The 25,048-nt window shown below is 42.0% G+C and overlaps 2 protein-coding genes across 4 annotated transcripts in view; one reads left to right on the forward strand and one right to left on the reverse strand.

The window, feature by feature from the left end:
* The window catches only part of LOC134351987 (uncharacterized protein C7orf50 homolog), a 440,201-nt gene that overhangs the window by 174,892 nt on the left and 240,261 nt on the right, over positions 1-25,048 (forward strand). The window lies entirely within an intron of this gene.
* Positions 1-25,048, reverse strand: part of LOC134351984 (uncharacterized) — a 39,183-nt gene that overhangs the window by 11,116 nt on the left and 3,019 nt on the right. Inside the window, exons 1-2 of one of the 3 annotated variants that reach the window (XM_063058976.1) lie at positions 22,705-23,489; positions 8,524-8,631 (exon numbers count right to left, since the gene is read on the reverse strand). The gene's annotated coding sequence lies outside the window, so the exon portion shown is untranslated. Of the gene's footprint in view, positions 1-8,523; positions 8,635-22,704; positions 23,490-25,048 lie in introns of those variants that run through there. The other 2 variants (XM_063058975.1, XM_063058977.1) reach the window with 2 other exon arrangements.

The raw sequence follows: 25,048 nt of genomic DNA on the forward strand, positions 1-25,048 counted from the left end.
CTGCACTGGCCCCTCCACACCAGACAGTGATGAATCCAGTTAGAATGCTCTCCCTAGTAGTATATAGAAATTGGTGAGAGTCTTTTATGACCTACCACATCTCATCAAACTCCTAATGAAATATAGCCGCTGTCACACCTACTTTGAAATTGCATCAATATGTTGGACCCAGGATAGATCTTCAAAGATCTTGACACCCAGGAACTTGAAACGGCTTACTCTATCCGTTGCTGATCCCATCAATGAGGACTGGTGTGTGTTCCCTCAACTTCCCCTTCCTGAAGTCAACAATCAATTCCTTGGTCTTACCGATGTTGAATGCAAGGTTGTCCTTGCAACACCATTCAACCAGCTGATCTATCTCACTCCTGTACACCCCGTCACCGTTTGAAGTTCTCTCTGTTAAATATGGCAAGACACGGCAATGCTTTACAGGTAGCAAACAAAGCTACTAACTATTCTATTAATTGTCCCTTTCCTGCACTGTGGTTATTGCAATCTGCAGCCTGTAATTTCCCTTTGGGACTTGTGCTTTTGAACAGTCAAGTACGACCTGGTGTTTTTGCAGTACCCCGAAGGATTCAGCGAACTGGACTTTCAAGAATGCTGGTATGGCCGCAGCAACCATTGCTATAGAGGGCTTGGGGCTGGATTGAAGCAGCAGGGCCTGAGCCTGAGAGGGAACAACGAACTGATGTTTGGCCATTGCTGGAGTGGACTTGGGGCCGGATTGAAGCTGCAGGGCCCGGACCCGAGAGGGAAAAATGAGCTAAGGTTTGGCCAATTTAAGCACCGAGCCAGATCAAATGGAGCAAGATGTCAAGGCCAAGTGTGAAGGCTGAACCAGTGTTCAGCTCATTACTCCGAGAGGCTGGCTTCCCTCAGCACTGAACTGACTCTGCAGCTGTGGCCTTCAACCATTAGCACTTGCCTCAGTCCTGATCTGGCCCCGTGGCTGTGTCCTGCAACCATTTTGCTCCTGGATGGGCTGCAGCACTGAAATGGCTCTGCAGATGTGGCCTGCAACCATCGGGATCCTGGTCCGGCTGCAGCACTGAACTGTTCTGTGGCTGTAAGCTCACTTTTGAGGACTCCGCAGTTTATGTCTTGTGTGTTATTTATTTACTTTTTTATTGTTAGCATGATTTGATCCTTTTCTCCCCCACACTTGGGCATTTGATGGTCTTTGTTGTGTGGGTGTTTTAAAAGGATTCTCTTGTGTTTGTTTGTTTTGTAGGTGCCTGCAAGAAGACGGATCTCAAGGTTGTATTTAGTATACATACTTTGATGATAAATGTACTTTGAACTTTGAACAATAGTTGTGTCTTCAGCAAATTTATAGATGGTGTTTGAACAGTGCCTAGCCGCATGTTCATGGGTGGAGGTAAAGTAAAGCAGTGGGCTAAGCACGCATCCTTGAGGTGCACCAGTGTTGATTATCAGTGAGGAGGAGATGTTATTTCTGATTCATACTGAGTTTGGTCTCCCAATGAGCAAGATCACACTTCCCAATCACTCTGCTGGCCAACTTTGTAACAATTCCTTCTGTTTGAATGTCTTTGGATCCACCATGTTATTATCATCCCCTTCACCTCTTCAAAAGAAAACCAGCTGGGAGGAATATTACTAGTCCACCTGGGGCATTATAGGTGGACAGAATGGCTTTCCTGTGTGATGGAACTTGTAGTTGAAGGAATTGTCCATGAGGTGGCAGCAATGATATTTTACTACATCATACCAGGTGCATTGACAAATAAACTTGAACCACAAAGGAACAATTTTCAGTGCCAAAATCTTGAAGTAGTGGAGGCTACCTCGATAATATACTTAAGACAAGGTTGGATAGATTTTTGCATAGTAAGGGAATTAAGGGTTACGGGGAAAAGGCAGGTAGCGGGAAGTGAGTCTATGGCCAGATCAACCATGATCTTATTGAATGGCAGAGCAGGCTCGACGGGCCAGATGGCCTACTCCTGCCCCTATTTCTTATGTTCCATCTTCTTCTTTCTCTCTAGCCCTAACTCAATTTTGTCCTAGTTCTTTATTCAACATTCCTAACTTTATCTTCTTCATACTATGTGGCCAATGAATGGGGTTGAGAGAGATAATAAATCAGCCATGAAGTAATGGTGGAGTTGACTTGATGAGCCAGTAGTTTTTCGCAAGTAAAAACGGCAGAGGCATTTTATGTTGAAGAAAACCTGTAAGGACTCATTTGTACTCCAAATACTGAACACAGAGTGCGGTAAAAGTACTTTACTTGATATGTCATCACGTCTGACCAGCCTCAAAAAGTGAACCCCAACTCAATATTGGTGCTTGTGAATTATGTACTTTTCCACCAGTTACATTACCCTGCACAGGACCCTGCAGAGTTCACTGAAGCTCACGTTGTGAGCCTGCCTGGAGCTTGGATGAGCCACCCCGGCTTGGGTTCTGTGTTCCATGGGTGGAGGAACAGCACGTGCCTCTGGCTTGTCTAGAGGTGTGTTAACACGTTCATGGTCATGTAAGGGGGCCTAAGGGTATGTTGGTGTGCATGGTGGATGGAAACAAACGAGGAGGAATGTAGGTCCACAGGAACCCAGGAGTGCTGTATGCCATGATGGGAGATAGGAATAGGTGAAAAGGGATTGAATTTACCGAGGAGGGTGGAATGCTGTTGACTTGCTGACCAGGTGGTCCTGGACTTAGGAATAAAATCACTTGGCACTTGTAATGGCGGCCCATACACCAACTCAGCTGTGGACAACTGCAGGTCCTCTTCTGGAGCTGTACTGAGCTCCATCAAGACTTAGGGGAGATGATCATGCCAACACATTTGTCAGCAAAACTCTCAGAGCAGCCATTAAGGAGCGTGAAGCTGCTCGTTGGTCTGCAGGTGATACGCCACGGTGTGATGTAGCTCAGTGCCAAGGTTCTGGGCCATCGCAGCGCAGGGGTCCGATATGAATTGGGGACCGCAGTCAGAGGAGATATCAGATGGGGTGCCAAACTGAGAAACCCAGGTGCTGAGCCACGCTGCGTCCATCGTCTGCAGGAGGGACGGCCTCTGGCCACCTGGTGGCGTGCTCCACTATGGTAAGGAGGTATGTGAAACCACGGCAGGGAGGAAGAGGACTACCAAGGTGCACATTGACATAATCAAACCGTCAATCAGGTGCCGATGGCGCCTGAGCACGATGGTTAATTTCTACCCGCTGGCACTCCACACAGGCTGCAGTGCAATCACACACGTCTTTTCTAAAGCCGTGCAACCAGCTCTCGTGGGGCCTTCCAGCTCGGATGTATAGAGTCAAAAATAGTCCACCTCCAGCTTGCGGGCACTATGGGGCAAGGGCGACCAGTTGAGACATCGCTCAAAGGAGAAAACTCAGTTTCCCCAAACTTAATATCAGCCAACCGCAGGTCCATGACTACTGTTCAGTAAGCCTGCACCTGTGGGTCAGTATGCCAGTAGGGTTGTGTTGGAAAGAGCTCATTTGGTATCATCAAATGTTTTGGTCATGTCCGCTGACCGGTCAAGAACGTGATTAGGGGTATTGCCTTTAAGTGCACTAGACAGGGGAAGCATAAGTTCAGCAGCTTGTGGAATGAAGCAGTGATAGAAATTCACTATGCCGAAAAACACCTGTAGTTTTTTAGTGGTGCTGGACGGCGGGAAATCCATACTAGCAGCTACTCTTGATGGGAGGGGTCTCGCACCTTCTGTGGAAATGCGATGGCTGAGAAAGTCAATAGTTGACAACCCAGAGTGGCATTTAGCAAGGCAAATTATCAACCCGTGTTCGCTTAAGCACTTGAAAAGTGTGCAGAGATGAGATACATGTTCGGATTTGGATGCTTTGGCGACAAGGATGTTGTCCGGGTAAGCAAAAAGAAAATCTAAGTCTTTTAATAGAGTCCATCTCAAAGTCTGTGCTGCATTTTTCAGCCCAAATGGCATGCACAGAATCTCAAAGAGGCTAAATGGGGTTATCACAGCCGTTTTTGGAATGTCCTCTGAGCACACAGGCACCTGATGGTAGCCCCTTACTTGATCGACTCTGGAAGGAATTAGCTTTCCAGAAAACGTGCTGGATGTGTTGGGGCCAGGTGATGATCAGGGATGGTGGCCTCGTTAAGTTGTCAGTAAATGCTGCATGGGCGGCAACCACTGTCAGACTCAGGGATCAGAGGTGGGGCGAAGCCCAGGGGCTATTTGACTGGTGCCAAGTCTTCCCATGTTGGCAAGCTCACCCTTTGCGACTGCCGAATGTTCTGCATCCTGTCTACACCTGCGGGCATGGACTGGTGGGCCAATTTTGGAAATGTGGTGCTCAACCCCATGTTTTGTGACGATGGTGGAGAATGTGGGCTTGGTGAAGTTCAGGAATTCACCCAACAGATGAGTAAACTCACATACAGTGGTGCATTTGCTTGACAGAGTCATTCTGGGGAACTGACTGGGGGCGCAGGCTAACGACCCAAAGCCCTTGACATCCACAAGCTGGCAGTTCTTAAGATCGACTGGCAGTCCCTGAGCACACAGGAAATCTGCGCTGAGTAGAGGACTAGCCACTTTAGCCAGGAAGAAGTCCCACCTGTAATGTCACCCACTGAAGCAGAGTGTCACCCGTCGTGCGTGTAAATCTGGATCCAGCTGCCATTGGCAGCCTCCAGCAAGGTTTTGTCACTCTTTGCCTTCTCATCAATAGGCAATGCTAGCAGCACACTCACTTAAGCATCTGTGTCACACAAGAAACGTCGCCTGTCCGTAATGAACAGTAGTCGACCTTGGCAGCCGGAACCCACAGTGTTCAGAGACCTCTGATGGCCTGATGCACTGGCACTGTCAAAGATGCAAGGTTGTTGGCACTTTCTAGTGTTCCTACCAAAACAAGCATGGTAAGAATGCAGGCTTGGTGTCGTCTGTTCCTCAGATGTGGGAGGCCTTATATTGGGGGCCTTGCTGACTGGACTTATTGAGGTAGAGAAAGGAGGAGGAATGATGCACCGCCCTCCGGCTGAGTGTAGACTAGTAGCCATTTTAGCAAGTTCCCTGCAGTCTTTCACAGATGCATTGGTAAGGGCTATGCGAACTAGATCAGGCATTTGTTGCATAAAGAATTATTTTAAAATAAAACAAGGATGGAAATTTCCCAGTGGAGACAGTATGTGGTCCATTAGTTCCGATGGCTTAGCATCGCCAAGTCCAGGCAAGGAGAGCAACTGTTTAACTGTTTGGCGTGCTCAGACTCCTGTAAAAGGTGAGATTTCAGTGGTTATCATGTTCAGGCAGGTGCTCTAGTAGACTCATCATTCTCGCAGCCGTAGAATTGCTGAGCGACGCAACCACATAGAAAAATTTGGTGTTGTTGGTGGCGATTTCTCGCAGCGCGAATTGGGGCTCGGCTTGTTCAAACCAAACAGCATTTTGCCCTCAAGACTCCAGCAATTTTAAAGTAACTGCATTAGCCGACATGGCGGATAACTCTGGAATCGCCCTAGAGCATTGGGATCAGCAATGTAGGTTTTTGCGAATACAAATGGTGGAGGCACTTTATGTTTAGGAAAAACCATAACTCATTTATTAGACTCCAAATACTGAACACAAAGCCCAGTAAATTACTTACGTAAAATGTTATCTTGTCCAACTGGTCTCTTAAAGTGAACCCCAACTCAATGTTGGTGGTTGTGAATTATGTACGTTTCCAATTACATTACCCCACAGGCCGAATGGCCTAAATTTGCTCCTATGTCTTATGGTTGTAAATTGCAACATTGCAGAAACAATGGATTTGGCAAAATCACACCATTCTTGCAATGACCTGCTTCCACATATGAGGTCTCTGAATTCCCTCCCAATAGTCTCTGAAATTTGCTGTCCACCTACCCAATTCCATGACCAAATTTGCTTGTTTTTGCAACACATCAAAACCCATCAATCACTGGCTGAATTGGAGCATGAACTGCACTGCACCAAGGGATTTTGTGTTACAATAATTGCTAAGGTAAAATCTTCCAGTGACCTGATTTAAACCTTTAAAAATTGTATAATAAGTGTTTATATGTATCATTTAAGTTGTTTAATCCTGCCGAAACAAGCATGCCCACTGACCTTTACAAATTAACACAATAAACCACAGCAAATAGAGTTTGTCGGCAATTTTGCTTGTCTCGTTTGCAATTCGTCTACAATTTATTACTTGCCATTCTCCCCATTATTTGTGAAATTTCGTGGTTTTTGGAAGAAGCAGCTGATTCATTGTGTTCCTCGCACTGAAATGTCCAATTGCCCTCTCCACATTTCTATTTGTGGCAGAAGTTTTGAGCTGTGGAAGAAGATAATGAAGGTTGCTGGACTTGTGTGCCTTTGTTAAAACAATTTCCTGCACGTTAATTTGCAGCTAGATCTTACGATCTTCTGGCGCAGAAATGAAAAAGTTGTATTCTAAACTGGATTTTACCATCTTTCTTCTCATTTTGCTGGTACATAATTTTGAAACATCTTTTTTGTTGAGCATTCCTCAATTATTAATACATAAACTTAGGTCATTAAAGAGCTGCACTTAATACACTTTTTAAACAAAACACTTTTCAACAAAGCTACATGTCCTTATTGCTGTGGTTTTGAGCTATTAACCAATTTGTTGTAGGAAGATTCAGGACACTGTTTAAAATTCCTGGGATGTGGACTTCATTGGCAACGCCGGTGCCTAGTTCAGCTTATTCCGAGGAGGTAGTTAAAATCAACTGCGCTGGCAAATTTCTTTCCTTGAAGGACATTAGTGAACCATAAACATGAGAAAGTCTGTAGCTCCTCCACCCTGAGGGTGGCTCATTGTGGCACAAAAGGAGCGAGAATTGGAATTGAAATTAAAACGATTGGTCGTCTGGAAGTTCCTCTTTGGCAGATGCAGCGGAGGAGTTCAATGAAGCAGTCTCCCAATTTATGATGGCACCACCACTGTGGGAGCACCGGGCACAATAGATGACCCCAGCAGATTTGCAGGTGAAGTGTTGCCTCACCTGGAAGAACTTTTGGGGCTCTGAATGGAGGTGAGCGAGGAAGTGAGTGGGCAGGTGTAGCATTTCGGACACTTGCAAGGATAAGCTCTGGGAGGGAGCTTCATGGGGAAGGATGAATGGACAAGGGAATCACAGAGGGAGCAATCCCTGCAGAAAGTGGAGGAGGGAGGTAAAGCTATGTTCAGTGGCAGGATCCCTTTGGAAATGACAGAAGTTGCGGAGGAACATGCGTTGGATGTGAAGGTTCTTGGGGTGGTAGGTAAGGACAAGAGGAACTCTTATCACTGTTAAGACAGTGGGAAGATGGGGTGAGCACTGGTTGCAGGAAATAGAGGAGATGCATGTGAGGGTATGTGGAGGAAGGGAAACCCCATACTCTGAAGAAGGAGAACATCTCTGATGTCTTGGAAAGGAAAGCCTCATCCTGGGAACAGATGTGGTGGAGATGAAGGAACTGAGTAAAGGGAAAAGCATTTTTACAGGAGACAGGGTGGGAAGAGGTATGGTCAAGATGGGAATTGGTAGGTTTATAAAAGATGCTGTTTGACAGCTTGTCTTTGGAGATGGAGGCAGAGAGTTTGAGAAAGGGGACAGAACTTTCAGAAGTGGACCAAGTGAATTTAAAGGGAGTGTGGAGTTAGAGGCAAAGTTGATGAAATTGACAATGTCAGCATGGGTGCATGAAGCAGCACTAATGCAGTTTTTTCAGCAATCCACTAATACGTCCTTTGGTCAATTGAAGAAGTTAGTACTTGAAAACCTTGTACAAATCACATGGGGTACCAGCCATCCCTGTCCTCCTGTATGTTTCTGAGTCGTGGACACTCACAGCAAGTACCTCAAATCATCAAATAAAAATCTCCAAAGCTGTTTCTGTAAAATCTATTAAGTTCAACAAATGAATAAGGAACCCCATTTTTAAAAAAATATAGTATTTCTCATTTTTTGCACAATTTTTAATCTATTCAATATACATATACTATATAAAATATACTGAATAAGATTTATCTATTTATTATTATTTTTTCCTTCTATTTCATATATTGCATTGAACTGCTGCTGCTAAGTTAACAAATTTCACGTCACATGCTAGTGATAATAAACCTGATTCTGATTCTGATTCAAATGCCAATCCTCCTCCAGGACAACATTTCCAGCATGAGACTCTGGTTACAGTCAATAAGTAGGCCGTACTGTTTGCAATATTCTGACTGACTCCTGGGATTCTCTGGGGCCTGACCACTCAAAAAGGAGAAGAAACATTCAGGATGGTGTTGAGAACCTTGAGACTGCACACAAGGACATACGAATGACCCGCTTACTTTTATTGTTAGCATGATTTGTTTTTTTTTTCTGTGCACATTGAGTGTTTGACGGTCTTTTTTTTAATGGGTTCTATTGGGTTTTTTTTTGTTTTGTGGCTACCTGTAAGGAGACAAAAGCTCAAGGTTGTATACAGTATCCATTCTTTGATAATAGATATAACTTGACTTTAGAGCTATCTTTACTCACCAGTGATTAGAAGCCTGGCCAGGAATATTGCGAAATGGATGTGAAGTCAGTTCAAGTTGAGAACATTACAATCTCAGTTATGACACCAGATGGTGCGTTGCTCGAATACTACTGGTAAAAGAGAAAACAAGGAAATAGGTAGCAATGGCGGTATTATGAGACATGAAGGAAGAAATTCGAATAGCTCCTATTCTTATCACCCAAATTGTGTGTTCGGGTTTCAGTTCATCAAACCCATCTTAAATATTTGGTGTAGGAAAGCTCCATTTGATAAGATCAGGGTAGATTGGGAACAGGAATTGGGGCTTACCATTTCTGTGGATGATTGGGGGCAGATTTTACAATTAGTTAATACTTCCTCTATTTGTGCTAAACATTCCCTAATTCAATTTAAAGTGGTTCATAGAGCACATATGTCCAAAGATAAGTTAGCGCGTTTTTACTCGCATATTAATCCTTTCTGTGATAGATGTTCAGGGCAGATAGCCTCTTTAACTCATATGTTTTGGTCTTGCCCTACTTTGGAAACTTTTTGGAGAGATATTTTCAATATTATTTCTAAGGTATTAAATATAGATATCTCTCCTCACCCTATTACTGCTATCTTTGGACTACCTAAAATTTCTAGTAATCTTTCCCCTTCAGCCCGTAGAATGATTGCATTTCTTACTTTAATGGCGAAAAGATGTATTTTACAACATTGGAAAGAGCTTAATGCTCCAACTACCTTTTTTTGGTTTTCTCAGACGATTTTATGTTTGAATTTGGAGAAAATTAGAAGTAACCTTTATGATTCTTCATTTAAATTTGAACAGATTTGGGGACCTTTTATTCGATATTTTCATTTAATGTAATATTTACCCTTCTTGTTTTTTTTTCACTGTTTTTAATGGAGGTCGGGATTGAGGACGTGATTTTAAGTTTAACTCTGTTTGGTTTCAAGTTAGCCCATTGCTTTGCCTTGCTTTTAGTTAGTTGCACGGTGGGTTTTTTTTTGGGGGTTTTTTTTTCTTTTTTTTTCCATTGATATATATAAAATTTAGTATACTATTATGTTATCTTGGTTTCTTATGTTTAAATTACATTGTTTGTAGTATTTTTTTTGGTATTGATATCTTTTGGAATTTTATTATACTTTAACATTGTATTAATGTTTATATGGCTTACCTTTTTTGTATACTTACTCAATAAAAAGATTTAAAAAGAAAAAAAAAAAATATTTGGTGGTCCAAATGATCTGAACACCTATCTCCTGTCAGGGGCATTGATCTACAAGGATGTGTATAGAATTCTACAGTGCAAACTGCAAGTCCAAAGGTGTGAGGGTATCCCCTTGAAAGCATCACTCTAACCAGATCTAATCAACTTCATTGCTCCAGAGCGCCCATCAATTAATATTTATGATACATGGAAAATCAAAAACAACATGCAGCACATCGGCTTGACCACCATCGCTGTGAATCTCACGGGAGATCGTATCCCTTTTCTCCTTTCACATTTTTCAATTGTTAACTATTCAGAACCCAAGTCCACCAGACACAAACTTCAGCCAGTGCAAAAGCTTCTTCCCAATTCACACAATCGAAATCCTCCATCATTTCTGAAGGCATCCATCTCCTGTAGTTCTGAGCTGGCCAGTGTAAACCCCGAGAGTGGAAAAACCAAGCGACAGCAATTGGCATGGGCAATACGTGAGGCCAAGCTCACCAGGGGCCAGTTGCATCCCTCTTGGAGCCAAGTTCATTATTCTCATTCAGATCAAGAATGGATGTGCGCCTTTGTTTCCCTTCATTCCTTTTGAAGTGTTGGCAGGAGTAAATGTGCATATTGTGCATTAGTCTAACTGAACTGAAGGTAAGCAGTTAATCTTTTGGTAAGTAGAAAGTCAATGAGTTTAAGCTTTGCTGAAATTAAAAATGCTATTTATGGATAATTACATTTAGGTTTAAAGTGGACCCAACAACAGTAAGTTGGATTTATATAACATACACTATACGTCAAATGGAGCATTTTCAAGCAAAGAACTGGTCAAAATTTGATACCTGTCACTGATGGAGTACTCTTGATCAAAAGGCTAAGTTTGAAACAGCTCTCAAAGGGGAAAAATGTGGAGTGGTTCAAGGAAATAGATTTGAAATGCTAGGGCCTCAGCAGTTGAAAGCATGGCTGCCGCTGGGGAATGATTAAATTTGGTTAGTGTGTAAGGCTGCTAGGTCAGAAATGGTTACAACAAATTCTAGTAGACATATTTTAAAGAACAAAGCCAGTTTAAAACCAGAAATTAAAATCAAGTATTGTTGTCATGCACAGGTACTGAACCACAGTTGCAATGCAAAACTTACTTGCCCTGCAGAAATTCATAGGGAAGCAGGAGAGAGACGTAGGTTACACAACAAGTGTGTTGATGCTCCTAGATGTACTGTATGTGCTTGTGTGGTTACTGAAACATTATTTCTGCGGTTTTTTAAAAATTAATTTTATCGAAAATATATTGGAGAGAAACTTGTTTCTGTTTGCTAATTTGAGTTTCACTGCCTGATCACATTGAAGTCAGTGGAATCAATTTTCTGAGGATAATTCCAACAAAAAACTGATAATCATGTACAGTTCTGTGCAAAAGTCTTAAGCACATTTACATAGCTAGGGTGCCTAAGATTTTTGACAGTACTGTATTTGGCAATGTGGAGTGGAGAGCGTGTTTGTAAATCTGGCGGGAGCAAAGAATGTTGGGACTGGTGAGGCTGGAGTGCTGCGGGAGAGGTGTGGGACAGGTGGCAGGGGTGTGGGACAGGTGGCAGGAGCGTGGGGGTGGTGGGCACCCTGAGACACCAGGCAAGGTCATTTGGTTCCAAACAATTGGTTTATTGTTCATGACAGAATCTCTCTCTGGTGTTTCCCACTCTCTTCCCATTTTCCCAACCATGATTCCCTTCTCCCTGCCCCCCTTCCCACTCTCAGTCCACAACAGAGACCCATATCAGAATCAGGATAATCAACACTCACATTTGTCATGAATTTTTTTTTGCAGCAACAATACAGTGCAATACATAAAATTATTACAGTACGTACTATGCAAATGCATTAGGCACTCTAGCTATATATACAGTACATGCCCAAGCCTTTTGCATAGTACAATACATGTTCAGCACTAGCAATAAGAAACCAAACATATTTTCTTCCTGTCAGCTAGCCAATCTTCTATCTTTGCCAATATCTTGCCTCCTACACTGTGATCTTGTATGTTCTGCAACAACGAAATCTAAGTGTAGTACATTGTTGGTTCCTTTTTATTAACCACATGTGTTCTCTGCTCAAAGACCACAATTATGATGTATTCATGTAGGTTAGCGTCTTCTTCATTAAATATACCATGCCCGCCATGAAGAAGGTGCATCAACATCTCTACTTTCTTCAAAGGCCCTGACAAGCATATGAAAAACTTTCTGACTGGTTGCATCATGGTCAGGTAGGGGAGCTCTGAAGCACAGGAAAGTAGAAATTGAGGACAGTTATCACCATGGATCTTCAGCATCTGAGTCACGGCCTACTCTCTCTGCTGCCACCAGTTGGGAGGTGCGGGAGCCTGAAAACCCACTCCTCCTTGGTGCTACAGCAGCTTCTTCCTTACTGCCATCAGATTCTTGAACTGACCTGAAAAATCCTTACACCACCTCGACTATATATTTTTTTCTCTCTCTGAACTGGCACCGGTGTCGTTATGTTTATTTTGTCGTGTAAGTTCTGTATAAATTAGTGTTACTTTAAGTTTATATTATGTTTGCCTTAAGTACTGTGCTGCTGCTACATACAGTAACGCCAATTTTCATGGCATTAATGTTTGTACACCTCTGATAATAAAATTGAACTTGATTCTTTTTCATTGTCCTATCTTCTGGAAGTAGAATATTCAATTCCCAGTTTATTCATTGTTCTTTACCTCCTCACTACTCCTATTTTTAACCACTATATCCACTTCCTAAATTCTGCCCCATCCTTAACTCACCCGTTTGAATCCTTCAGTGCGAAATCAACAAATATTGTGAAAGGATAATAGTTATATTATTGCATACAGTTTATGCTTTGGGTCAACGGCTTGATGAAATTTTAACTTCAGTTCTGTCTCCATTGATGCTTGCTGACTTGTTCCTTTTTTTTTAGCATTTTCAGCAACTCCTTGCATCTGATATAATTTGCCTTTACAAATCCTTAATCTAATTGCTTCTCATAACACATGAAGTATCTCAACCCAAAACGCTGACTGTCCATTTCCCTCAAGTTGCTGCCTGACCTGCAGAGTTCCTCCAGCACGTTGCTGCTGCTCCGTATTCCAGCACCTGCAGACTCTTGGGTCTCTCTCCCTGCTCTTCTTAATAGTTTGGTTTAGTTCTGAGCTTTCCCAGGCCCTTCGAAATGCCCCCCTCAAACCAGAAATATGAAATCTCTTCATCAGTCTGTATATGATCTCCTATCTCGTGTGAAAACTGGTGAAGAAACAGCAATGATGAAATGGAGCATGAAAAGAAGAAACTGACCTTTTCAGCCAATTGTTCAGGTGTGGATGACTTAGAAAAGCAATTACTTAAAGCAATGTAAACTAAGGGAACTTGCTTACAATTGATTTATCTGTCCAACAATGTTTTGGAGAAGGGGTTGATATTAAAAAAGCAGTCAGAAGGAAATAATATTTGAAGAAAATACAGATCTGGTTAACAAATCACAAATATTTGTACAAGCAAACAAAATGCTTTGGCTCCTAGTTTTCCAGATTCTTGGGTCAAAGTATGAACATGCTCTAAGAAAGCAAAAAAAAAGAGCTACAATCTTTATGTTTTTTCTTCTGGATTGCTCTCAGTGATGTCCAGGAAATTAATTGTCACCTTCAGGAGATGTTGGACAGTCTGAAGCAGGTTGGTAAGCAGCTGGGATAGACAAATGAAGGATGCAGGGAAAGTTCATGTGGTCTGCAGTCCACAATGAATCACACTCTTATTAAATGTGCTTGACTGTGCCTATTGCTTCAACTGGGTGAGTGATTAATGTAGCAAGTGAGACCCTCCATGTGAGAAAGTTTGAATTAATTATGAATTTGTATAGATTCTTTCATAACATCAGGAAGCCTCAGAGCACTTTACAGTATTTAAACAGTTTTCTAGCAATTTCTGTATTTGTTGACTAGCCTACGTATCTTTTGAGCATGTCATCTGTGCCAAGGGGGTAAGAAAAGGTGATTGAGAAGACAAATTGATTGAATTCATAGTTCATGAAGTGGTGAATATTATTCCTTCTAAATATTTATAATGTCACTTAAATCCCCATATTTTGGGGCTTGGGAACATGAGAAAATAGTTTTGATTGTGACACTAATGTGATAGGATGTGCTAATTGTCCCTTTGTTATGTTACAGGTATGTCTTACAAATGATCTTTTTAACCGCGTTCCCTAAAGAAAGATCTGTAAGTACTCCAGTATGAGTTATTTCTACTGAAACAAGAATACTTGTTTCTCTTGGTACATCTTTAGCCTGGATAGATCTGCACGAAATCATTTAGGATAAAATTGCTTCATCGTGTATTTTAATTGAACATTTTGATTGGCCTATTTAATGATGTACAAATTAGTCAAATAAATATTACTCTGCAAGTTTTAAATTTGCATCTTTATGTTTTTTGAATGGGTTGAGATACTGGTTGACTTTATATCCAGCATATGATACCAAGTGTTTATTGTTCATTCCTGGAAGTTTCGATTGACTCGCAGAATTGGTAGCATTTTGTTCTGGGAAGGATTAGCTGTTCCCATTATTTTTTTATGCATGGAATTGTTGCTTGTCAAATTCCCACAGTCTTGTTCCGATTTTAAGATTGATATGGAGGAGGATTTGCTTTGTGTGACATTACCAGAACACATTGTCATTTGTAAAGGAAATTTGTACACAGGGCGATTCCATCAAATCTCGACAGGTAAAATGATTTGGCTGTGCTCTAATTTTGGAGAGTTTTCCAGAGTTGGAAACTCTATCTGGTATATTAACTGTTATTATGGGTGCAATAACAATACTTGTGACCTTAGATCAATATTCCTAAAGTCTGTGCACACATTGTCATCTATGCACAAAGATTGGTTCTAAAATGGGTCCGTGAGTGCTTGTGTCCTGGGATGGAATATAGATTCTGTGGTAATTATGAAATGTATTAATCTAATAATTTAATAAGGTTAGCTGGATCTCTCATTTTATAAACAGCAGCAAAATTTATTTCATATTGCAAATTCAACAGTAGAGCATATAATTAAGAAAATTCTTTAGATCTTGGCTCCTTGGCTCCAGTTAAGGTAATTATGGTCACTGCATTTTAGGGAAAGTAATGTTAAATCCTTGGGGAGGTGCAGAAGAGATTTGCCAAAATAAGATAAGTAATGAAAGCATTTGCCTATTTGGCAGACTTACTGTTTAGTTCCTTTATGGGATGTGAACTTCACTGACAAGACTATGATTGGGGTTGCATGCTGGTGCCAATACAGCTTCAGTGACCTACATCCAGTCCTACCATCTGAGATTTCTCTGTGTGGACTTTGCATGTTCTCCCAATGATCACATGGGTTTCCTCTGGTGCTCTGGTGTCCTCCCACATCCCAAAGGTACGCAGGCTGGTGGGCGAACTGGCCACTGTAAATTGCCCTGAATCCTGGGAGACTTGATGGGACCGTGGGAGGAGAATCGAGCGGGAGTTATAAGTGCATATCGATGCCGTTATAACTACATAACGATGCAGTTATGAAGAAGGCAAGACAGTGGCTATACTCCATTAGGAGTTTGAAGCAATTTGGTATGTCAACAAATGCACTCAAAAACTTCTCTAGATGTACCATGGAGAGCATTCTGACAGGCCGCATCACTGTCTGGTATTGGGGGTGGTGGGGGGCTACTGCGTAGGACCGAAAGAAGCTGCAGAAGGTTGTTAATTTAGTCGGCTCCATCTTGGGTACTAGCCTACAAAGTACTCAGGACATCTTTAGGAAGCAGTGTCTCAGAAAGGCAGTGTCCAGTATTAAAGACCTCCAGCACCCAGGGCATGCCCTTTTCTCACTGTTACCATCAGCTAGGAAGTACAGAAGCCTGAAGGCACACACTCGGTGATTCAGGAACAGCTTCTTCCCCTTTGCCATCTCATTCCTAAATGGACATTGAACCCTTGAACACTACCTCACTTTATAAATGTATATTATTTCTATTTTTTGCAGGATTTTTCATCTATTCAATATATGTATACTGTAATTGATTTAGTTATTTATTATTACTATTATTTTATTTTTTTTATTCTATATTAGGTATTGCATTGAACTGCTGCTGCTAAATTAACAAATTTCACAATACATGCCGGTGATAATAAACCTGATTGTGATTCTGATTGAGGGGATGGGAATAAAATAGGATTAGTGTTTGGTTCATGCAAAATAGTGCTTCAAGGAGTGAAGGGCCTTTTCAATGTTATTTGCTTCTATAACTCTTAATTAATGCTAATTTAATTGAGAAGACAGTGATAAGCTGTTGCTTTAACTTGTTGCAATCTATGTGTTGAGAGAGACACCCATAGTACTGTTAATTAGGAATATGCAGTGTGACGGGATCCTGAATTACCCCCATTAACTGTGTTTTTGAAAAGAGGGAGAGAGGGAGAGAGTTATTTAACATCGATATCTTGTTTTGGAAGAGAGAGAGCGAGACGAAGACTAACAGTGGGACTGTCACTTTAAGGCACGAGAAAGAACTGGTTAACTTTTGGATTTCTGCTGAGTTGGAGACAGCACCGAGCAGCTCGTAAGTTGCTATGGTGACCGAAGGCAGCGTTATTTAAAAGACACTCGACGTTATGATTTTCGGCAGGTTGTTGATACTTTTTCAAGGACTTTTGCCTGCTTGCATTTCTTTCACAGAGAGGAAGGAGGAGTTATTTGAATGACAGTTGATGCTCAGCACGGGAAGATAAAATGGGAGGTCAGGTGATAGACCTCAGACACATGTTCTGGACACTGAATGAGCATTGTTGTGCCCGCAGAAAAAGTGGGTTTTGGAGGATCGATCAGGCGGATCGATCCATTGCCTTGCAGTGGAAAGAAGCAAAAAGGGGTTGACTGGGTGGGAGTTGTCCATGTGTCCACCCTCGCCTGGGGGATAGCTCCACCACAGAAAACCGGTCCCCCGGTTAAAGTCACAGTCGGTGACTTTTAAAGGATTTTGAAGGACAACAAGAAGATCGACGGTGTCAGCTCACCTGAAGACTCAAATCTGTCCCTCTCTATCTCTCTCTCTCTCTCCATCAACTCAATACCACGAACTGAACTGAACTTTACTCATCATCGTAAGACTGTATCTTTTTACCCCTAGACTTAAAGAAGCTTGTTTTTTCATACATATATTTCCATACTTACTGATATACTTACTTATATATAATCATTGCTAACCTGTTTGATTTATCTACATTTATATTACTGTGTTGTGTAGTTACTAATAAATGTTATTAGTTTATAGCAATACTGGACTCCAAATCGTTTTCTATTTCTGCTGGTTCTTTATTCCCGTCACGGGGTTCGTGACAAAATTGGGGCCTGTGTCCGTGATATGAACAAAATTGGTTGGGAGGCTGGTTTGAATTGATTGGGGAAAATTCCTTTTGATTTGGTTTTGTGGAAATACAGCAGAAATGGATGTTAGTATTGAGGATGAGCTTCAGCTTCAGTTGGGAAAATTAAGAATGGAGCATGAATTGAAATTAAAACAGCTCGAGAGAGAGGCTAGAAAGGCAGTAAAACAGAGAGAAGAGGCAGAAGGACAGAGACAGCTCGAGAGGGAGAAATGGGAGTGTGAAGATCACGTGGCAGACAAGCAGAGGCGGTTCGAGCTGGAAAAGATAGAGGAGTTGCAGCAAAGAGGTTTAGTGTCAGACCCTGATGATTTTTACAGCTCGGAAGGGCTTGTTTTGTGTAATGAATTTAAAAGTTGTGCTCTTGATGATGTAAGGGCATACCCAGATGCAGAGGATGCCACTACCCTGCAGGGGTTTGATAAGAAAGCAAAGAGGTTTTAATCCACGAGGTTGAGTTTACTCCAGAAAAGAGTTTGCCAGAGAATAGCAGGGAGGTTTGGGGTGACCTTGAATTTGAAACTGGGACAAGTGATGACAGCGCAGAAGACACAGCTGTCCCGATTGAATGTGTTCAGGTTGTGGAAGTACCTGTGAACTCACAGGATTCTGAACCTTATGTTAAGGCTCAGTTGAAGTCTGAGGTGCCTGACTTGGTAGAAAAGAAATGCAGTTTTTGTGTGTCAGATGATCTTGGTTCAGTGAAAAGGGGTTAACCTTGGTACCAGTGGAATGTGAGGATCCTCAGTCACTTGTGTTAGACCGTGTTTTAAAAGTTGGTGAAGAGGTGGAAATTGGTGAGGTCAGTGTTCCTGAAAATAATGGGAAAAGTGCTGTTCCTGGACTTTTGGATAAAGTGCTGGAGAAGATTGGATTGGTTGCGCGACCTTTGACCCTGCTTGCAGGACAAAGGCCTACTTAGAAAGGATGTGCTACTCTGTTGAATTTTGTTTGGACATTTGAACACCAGCAAGGTCATGCTGTTATTCAGGGTGATGTTATGGAAGCAAGTCAAAGGGCAAGTTGTAATCAGATGAATGGATTGTTTGGTCTCTTCCATAACGTATACATGGGTCTCATAAGCCTGATGATGGTGCTGAGTTTAGTAAAAATGGAGGCATGTTGACACCTCTCCAAGGTAAGGTTGATATAGCTGTTCAGTTAATGAGCAAAGCTGCTGCTGAGGCCTATGATAGCAAAACCAAAGGTTTAAGTTATGATGAGGTGTCACAGTCTTTTCTACCTTCCAGATTTCAGCAGGACTTAGAGGGTAGTACAGGTGATAAGAGTAAGGTGTATGAGAAAGGTTTGTCTTTATTGAGGAAGGAATTTACAGAGGAACAGACCGAGATTCTGAAATGGTGGCTTTAGAGGAGATAGCTCTCACAGGAGAGGAGGTTCAGAGAGAGTCAGTGGGACATTACCTTAAAGATGGGGTGTTGATGAGGGGGTGGAGACCAGCCACAGTGCCTGCAAATCACGTGGTGGTTCTGGAAGTCTACAGGGCTGGAATTTTAAGCATGGCTTACAGTATGCCTTTAGGTGGACATCATGGAGTGAGGAAGACAGTGAATAGGATTATGAAGGAATTCTACTGGCCTAGTTTAAGGAAGGATGTTGTGAATTTTTACAGGACTGACCATACCTGTCAAGTTGAGGGGAAATCTAATCAGGTTATTCAGGTAACACTACTTAAACCGATATCTGCTTTTGGTGAATCTTTTTCGTAGGGTCATAGTGGATTGTGTAGGCCCATTGCAAAAGACTGCAGCAGGTTATCAGTACGTGTTAAGAATTGTGTGTGCTGTGTCTAGGTCTCCTGAAGCAGTGTCTTTCGAAAATATCGAGGCCAAGCCTATGGTAACAGCATTCAGTTAGTTTTACACACGAGTAGGTCTGCTCAAAGAAATTCAATTTGACCAGGGTAGTAACTTTACTTCAAGGACATTCCAGGGGATAGTTAGAGAATTGAAAGCTAAGCACATGGTGTAATCTACATATCACACTGAGTCCAAGGGAGCCTTGAAACGGTTCAACTCAACTCTTAAGACCATGATTAAAGCATATGGTGTGAGAAATGGGAAAAATTGGGATGAGGGCGTTCCCCTCTTCTTATTTATTGTTGGAGATTCGATTCAGAAGGCATTGGAGGGTGGTTTGTTGAAACCTGTGTTTAGTTACAGGCCAAAAGGACCTTTGACCCTATTCAGAGAACTATGGTCTGATTTAGAAAGATGTGTCAGTGTGTTTAAGTATGTTTTAAAATTCTGGGAAAGATTAAATAGCAGCACGTAAGTTGCTATGGTGACTGAAGGCGGCGTTATTTAATGGACACTCGATGTTATGATTTTCGGCAGGTTGTTGATACTTCTTCAAGGACTTTTGCCTGCTTGCATTTCTTTCACAGAGAGGAAGTAGGAGTTGTTTGAATGATAGTTGATGCTCAGCACGGGAAGATAAAATGGGAGGTCAGGTGATAGACCTCAGACACATGTTCTGGACACTGAATGAGCATTGTTGTGCCCGCAGAAAAAGTGGGTTTTGGAGGATCAATCAGGCGGATCAATCCATCGCTCTTGCAGTGGAAAGAAGCAGAAAGGGGTTGACTGGGTGGGAGTTGTCCATGTGTCCACCCTCGCCTGGGGGATAGCTCCACCACAGAAAACTGGTCCTCTTTGTTAAAGTCACAGTCGGTGACTTTTAAAGGATTTTGAAGGACAACGAGAAGATCGACGGTGTCAGCTCACCTGAAGACTCAAATCTGTCCCTCTCTCTCTCTCTCTCTCCATCAACTCAATACCACGAACTGAACTGAACTTTACTCATCATCGTAAGACTGTATCTTTTTACCCCTAGACTTAAAGAAGCTTAATTCTTCATACAACACACATCAAAGTTGCTGATGAACGCAGCAGGCCAGGCAGCATCTCTAGGAAGAGGTACAGTCAACGTTTCAGGCCGAGACCCTTCGTCAGGATGTCAGGGTCCTGACGAAGGGTCTCGGCCTGAAACATCTTTTCCTAGAGATGCTGCCTGGCCTGCTACGTTCACCAGCAACTTTGATGTGTGTTGCTTGAATTTCCAGCATCTGCAGAATTCCTCTTGTTTTAGTTCTTCATGCATATATTTCCACACTTACTGATATACTTACTTATATATATAATCATTGCTAACCTGTTTGATTTATCTACATTTATATTACTGTATAGCATAGTTACTAATAAATATTATTAGTTTATAGCAATACTGGACTCCAAAGCGTTTTCTATTTCTGCTGGTTCTTTATTCCCGTCACGGGGTTCGTGACAGCAGTACTTTGACCAAGTAGTGGGGAAAGCCAATAAATATTCAAGGCAGGATGGTAATGTATATGTATTGGCATTGGTAATATTTCCTGCAGCAGCTGACCACCTTCTAAACGGAAGGGCTGAAGGGTTTGTGTTTCCAGAATTCCTGGAAAAATGTGCAGTGCATCGTATCTACTGTTGCTGCAGTGTGGCAGTGTTGAAATGATTTAATGTTTAAGTTGGTGGGTGGGGTGTCAATCAATTAAACTTCATAATGCTCATTTTTTACTTCTCCAGTGTGTTTTGAACTGCGTTCATTAAGGTGAGTGGGAAGTATTCAATCACATCTACTGTATCCTGTGCTCCTGGTCTGGACTCCTGTATATCAGTGAGACCCGACGTAGACTGGGGAGACCGCTTTGCTGAGCACCTTTGCTCCATCCGCCAGAAAAAGCAGGATCTCCCGGTGGCCACCATTTCAATTCTATTTCCCGTTCCCATTCCGACATGTCAGTCCATGACCCCTTCTACTGTCGTGATGAGGTCACACTCAAGTTGAAGGAGCAACACTTAATATTCTGTCTGGGTTGCCTCCAACCTTTTGGCATGAACATTGATTTATCAAACTTCCAGTAATTTCCCCCACCACTACCATTCCTGTTTCTCTCTTTCACCTTATCTCCTTACCTGCCCAGCGCCTTCCTCTGGTGCTCCTCCACCTTCCATTTCTTCCATGGTCTTCTACACCCTCCTACCAGATTCCCCCTTCTCCAGCCCTGTATCTCTTTCAGTAATCAACTTCCCAGTACTTACCTTCACCCCTCCCACTCTCCCGGTTCCACCTATCATCTACCTCCTTGGACTTCATCCTCCCCTACCCTCCGCCCCACCTCCCACCTTCTGACTCTGATTTCCTTCCTTCCTTTCCAGTCCTGAAGAAGGGTCTTGGCCTGAAACATTGACTGTTTACTCCTTTCCATAGATGCTGCCTGGCCTGCTGTGTTCCTCCAGCATTTTGTGTGTGTCGATCACATTTCTAATCTGTGTTTTAAGGAGATGAGCCTCTCATGCTAGAATGCATAGTTACTTGCCTGCGTTTGTCATTGCAGTGTTCTTGCAATCATTTCGTAGTGGCTGCAAGATGTTAATGGGGCATTTTGTGATGGCACTGCTAATGAATGTAAAAATGAGTTGTTGGAGATGGCCACTGATGGGTAGCTGGATAGTTCTTATGGTTTCACAAACTGGAGTTGTCTGCTTAGCAGGGAAGGTTAAGGAGAATTGCTCATGATCACAGAGTAGACCTGGCAAAACAGTTTACACCAGTAGGAGAGCAAAAAGCAGTAGAAACAGATTTAAATTACCTTTAGAATATCTTGCAATTATTTATAGAACCAATGGTCATTTGAGATAACAGAACATCGAATAATATTTCACAGTTTAGGTTCTTGAGCCCATGGTGTTCGTGCTGACCATTTAATCTACTCTGCGATCAATCTAATCCCTCCTTCCTATAGATTCTTCCGTTTTTCTATCATCCATGTGTCTATCTAAGGGTTTCTTAAATGCCTGTAATTTACCTGCCTCTACCACCAACCCTGGCAGTGCGTTCCTAATTCAGAACGGTAGCTAGCCATTCTCAATCCTGAGATTTTGCCGAAGAAGTCAGCCCCTCTACAATACCCTCTTTATTTCTTACCACGTTCTCTGGAAGGTCTTCTGGAAAAACTGTGGGGGAAAAATCTATGATTGGAGCCATAAAAAATAACGTAAGAAAATAGGGGCTGAAATAGGTCACTTGGCTCCTCAACTTGCCCCATCATTTAACATTGTGGCTGATCAGCACCAGCCCTGAACATCTTCTCCCCAAAAGACAGCTCTGGGCTGATGTAACAGAAAATCATTATGCAAAACATGAGCTATCAACATTTGCACCACCATCTTTCAAAACAAGTACTCAGTCAGATCAACAAAGACCAGTTTGCCTTGTCTTGTACTCAGAAAGAGAATATTGTTTCAAACGATTCTGTTTCTTGCGGAAATATTTGCGCCATCCTGTCAACCCACAGGGCCTCGTCGGCTGCAAAGCGCTGAGCAAATAGTTCTGCTTTGTGAAGCCATCTGTTCAAAGCTGTTCAGTGAGATTTAGTGTTGCACAGACACAAATGCAATAATGTAGAGTACATAGGTTATTAAATTGAAAAGCTGCAGCAGATATTTAGTTTACAGAATTAAACTGATTTGGTAATACTCACCACCTCTTGATTTTGTTTTTTAGCTTGCTGTCTCTCAAATAGTGAGGAAGTGCCTAAGACTTCCTTTTGAGGGCGTTGCTTTATTCAGTGCAACAGGCAGGCAGCTATTTTGTCAGTGTCTTGACCTTTAGGAGACCTACTTTGTTAGAAATAAGCTCCATCCTTTTTGAGAATGCAAATACTTTTGTGTAAGCTTAGTTGTGCCCTTTTTTCAGAGTACTTTTCTTTAGCTCAGTTGTTTTGATCCTAGCTGTACTACCTGGATTCAGAAATTCTCTTCAGAATGAGAGCATGTAATTCTTTTACATTGTAGTTAAGTACTTAAATAACTTAGTTTTGTCATTTAAGAGAAAAGTTAAATTAAGTTAGGCTGCTTAAACAGAGGGACTAAGGCTAGGGGTGGCACGACATGTCTCTGCCTGACAGTGCACACATTCTTGTGGTTAGCAACATTGGGTTTAGTTTGCAGTTTTCTATTTTGGCCCAAAATGGATGTGTGATCAGGATTTAAATAAACACTTTTGTTTTAGAAAAAATATATAATAACCTAGTTATTGTGCTGTTGTGCTTTGGTTGTTTTTCAATGCATGTTTGGTGACCTTACTGTGGTGACTTCAGAGGTGTTATAATTTAACCAAATATAGTATGTGGTCTACAGTACCATTTTCTTTCGATTACACTGAGATGTTTATTTTTGGTGTTTGTTCATTGGTATTTAGTTTTTTTAAAACTCTTTGTTACAATCTCTATTAAACTTTTTGTTTCCCGTAAACATTTTAGTCCATGAAGAGTTAAAGGAAAAGGTACTTGGATCTGTAGGATTGGTGCACAAGCTATTCTGTTTCCTGATTACACATTTGGCTTAGAGAAAATCAAGATTCTGAGGGAGGTCTGAATTTATAACAAACATTTGATGCAGGGTGTGGTTTGAAGTTTTCTTATCAATAACAATATGGATTTCTACAGCATTATTACTTTGTAAAAGGATCCAAATGAGCATAGCAAACCAGAAATTAACTTAGTGAAAGAAATCACTCAAACTGCTGGTAAGAGTTCTACATCTTAAGGAGCACATCAGCAAAAGCTGAAGAGAGTTGCAAAAGAAACTTACGAACTTTGGACACAGGTGACTGAAGACACTTTTGCTAGTGGTTGGGATGGAAGTAGTAGTGGACTCACAGGAGGTGAGAGATTATGAGTTTATTAGAGGAAGGGGGGAGAACCTGTAACTAAATGCACTACTGAAAGCGCTTTCAATTCCAGGAATAACTGTTGCATTTTGTGACACCTAGTTTGAGAATAAATGACATTAATATTGCCTTAAGTAGTTGCTGTATACACTGGTTCTCAATGCAAAAGACATTTGGGTCAATTAATTTGGAGGTTGTTATCACTGTGATAGGGACAGCTTGTATCCCCTCTTTCTCAGCTAAGATTGGTCTGTTTACACTAAACAGGTGTGACACCCTGGTTAAGATTTTTACTGCTATGCTGCTGGTATTTCATTTTAGCAGTTCTCTAAGAGCAGTCTGTTCTGCTTTCAGCTTGTTTAGTTTTGAGCTGAGATAAGGGGTGTTGTTGTTCAACGTAGGAATGTGGTGTTAGCCAGTCAGGAGGGTAGAATTGGGAGAAGATTCTAGAGAACACTGGGCGGAGAGGTCTCTGTTGGCGGGAGTTGGGAGAAGACAGAAGGGAAGATGGCTGAGGATGTCGTTCCTGTTGCACAAGGTGCTTTGTGCAGATGAATGGCTTCAAGGAGGGAGAACCAATACCCCCATGGGAGAGCCCGTTTGTTCGAGATGGATTTTGAGCGATATTTGGAAGGTGCAGTGTGTACATCGAAAACAACGGCTTTTGGAAGATTTGAGCGCCACTGTGAACATGTGACTGTTTAAGTATAATGGGCCGTTTTTGCTTTATCTTTTTTTCCTTTAATAACTTGTTGCTTAAGTCAACATTCTTAAATATACTTCCTTATAATTGTGTGCAATGTACGGTCTGTTATTTTTGGCTGGGGGCAGTAAATCATGCAGCATTCACACAAACTGGGGTTTGGGTGGGCGAGGCATTCCAACCTCACGGATTTGATGGGACCAAAGTCGTATACACCCTAGACGTATGAAGCCCGAGGAAGGTGGGTTTCTTGCCGTGGAGTCAATTGGCTGTTAGTGAGTGGCTAACAAGCTGCATTTCCAGAGACACCTAGTAAAAAAGGGTGTCACAGGTAAGTATATATGTGCAGGAGGTGACATCATTCATTTGGTGAGAAGTGTATGGTCCGGACTAAAGTGTCTAACCTTGAGTGTGGCTGTGGAAGTGAAATTGCCCCATTAACTGGACCCGT

This window comes from Mobula hypostoma, chromosome 9 (assembly GCF_963921235.1).
Source record: "Mobula hypostoma chromosome 9, sMobHyp1.1, whole genome shotgun sequence".
Classification (NCBI taxonomy): Eukaryota; Metazoa; Chordata; class Chondrichthyes; order Myliobatiformes; family Myliobatidae; genus Mobula; species Mobula hypostoma.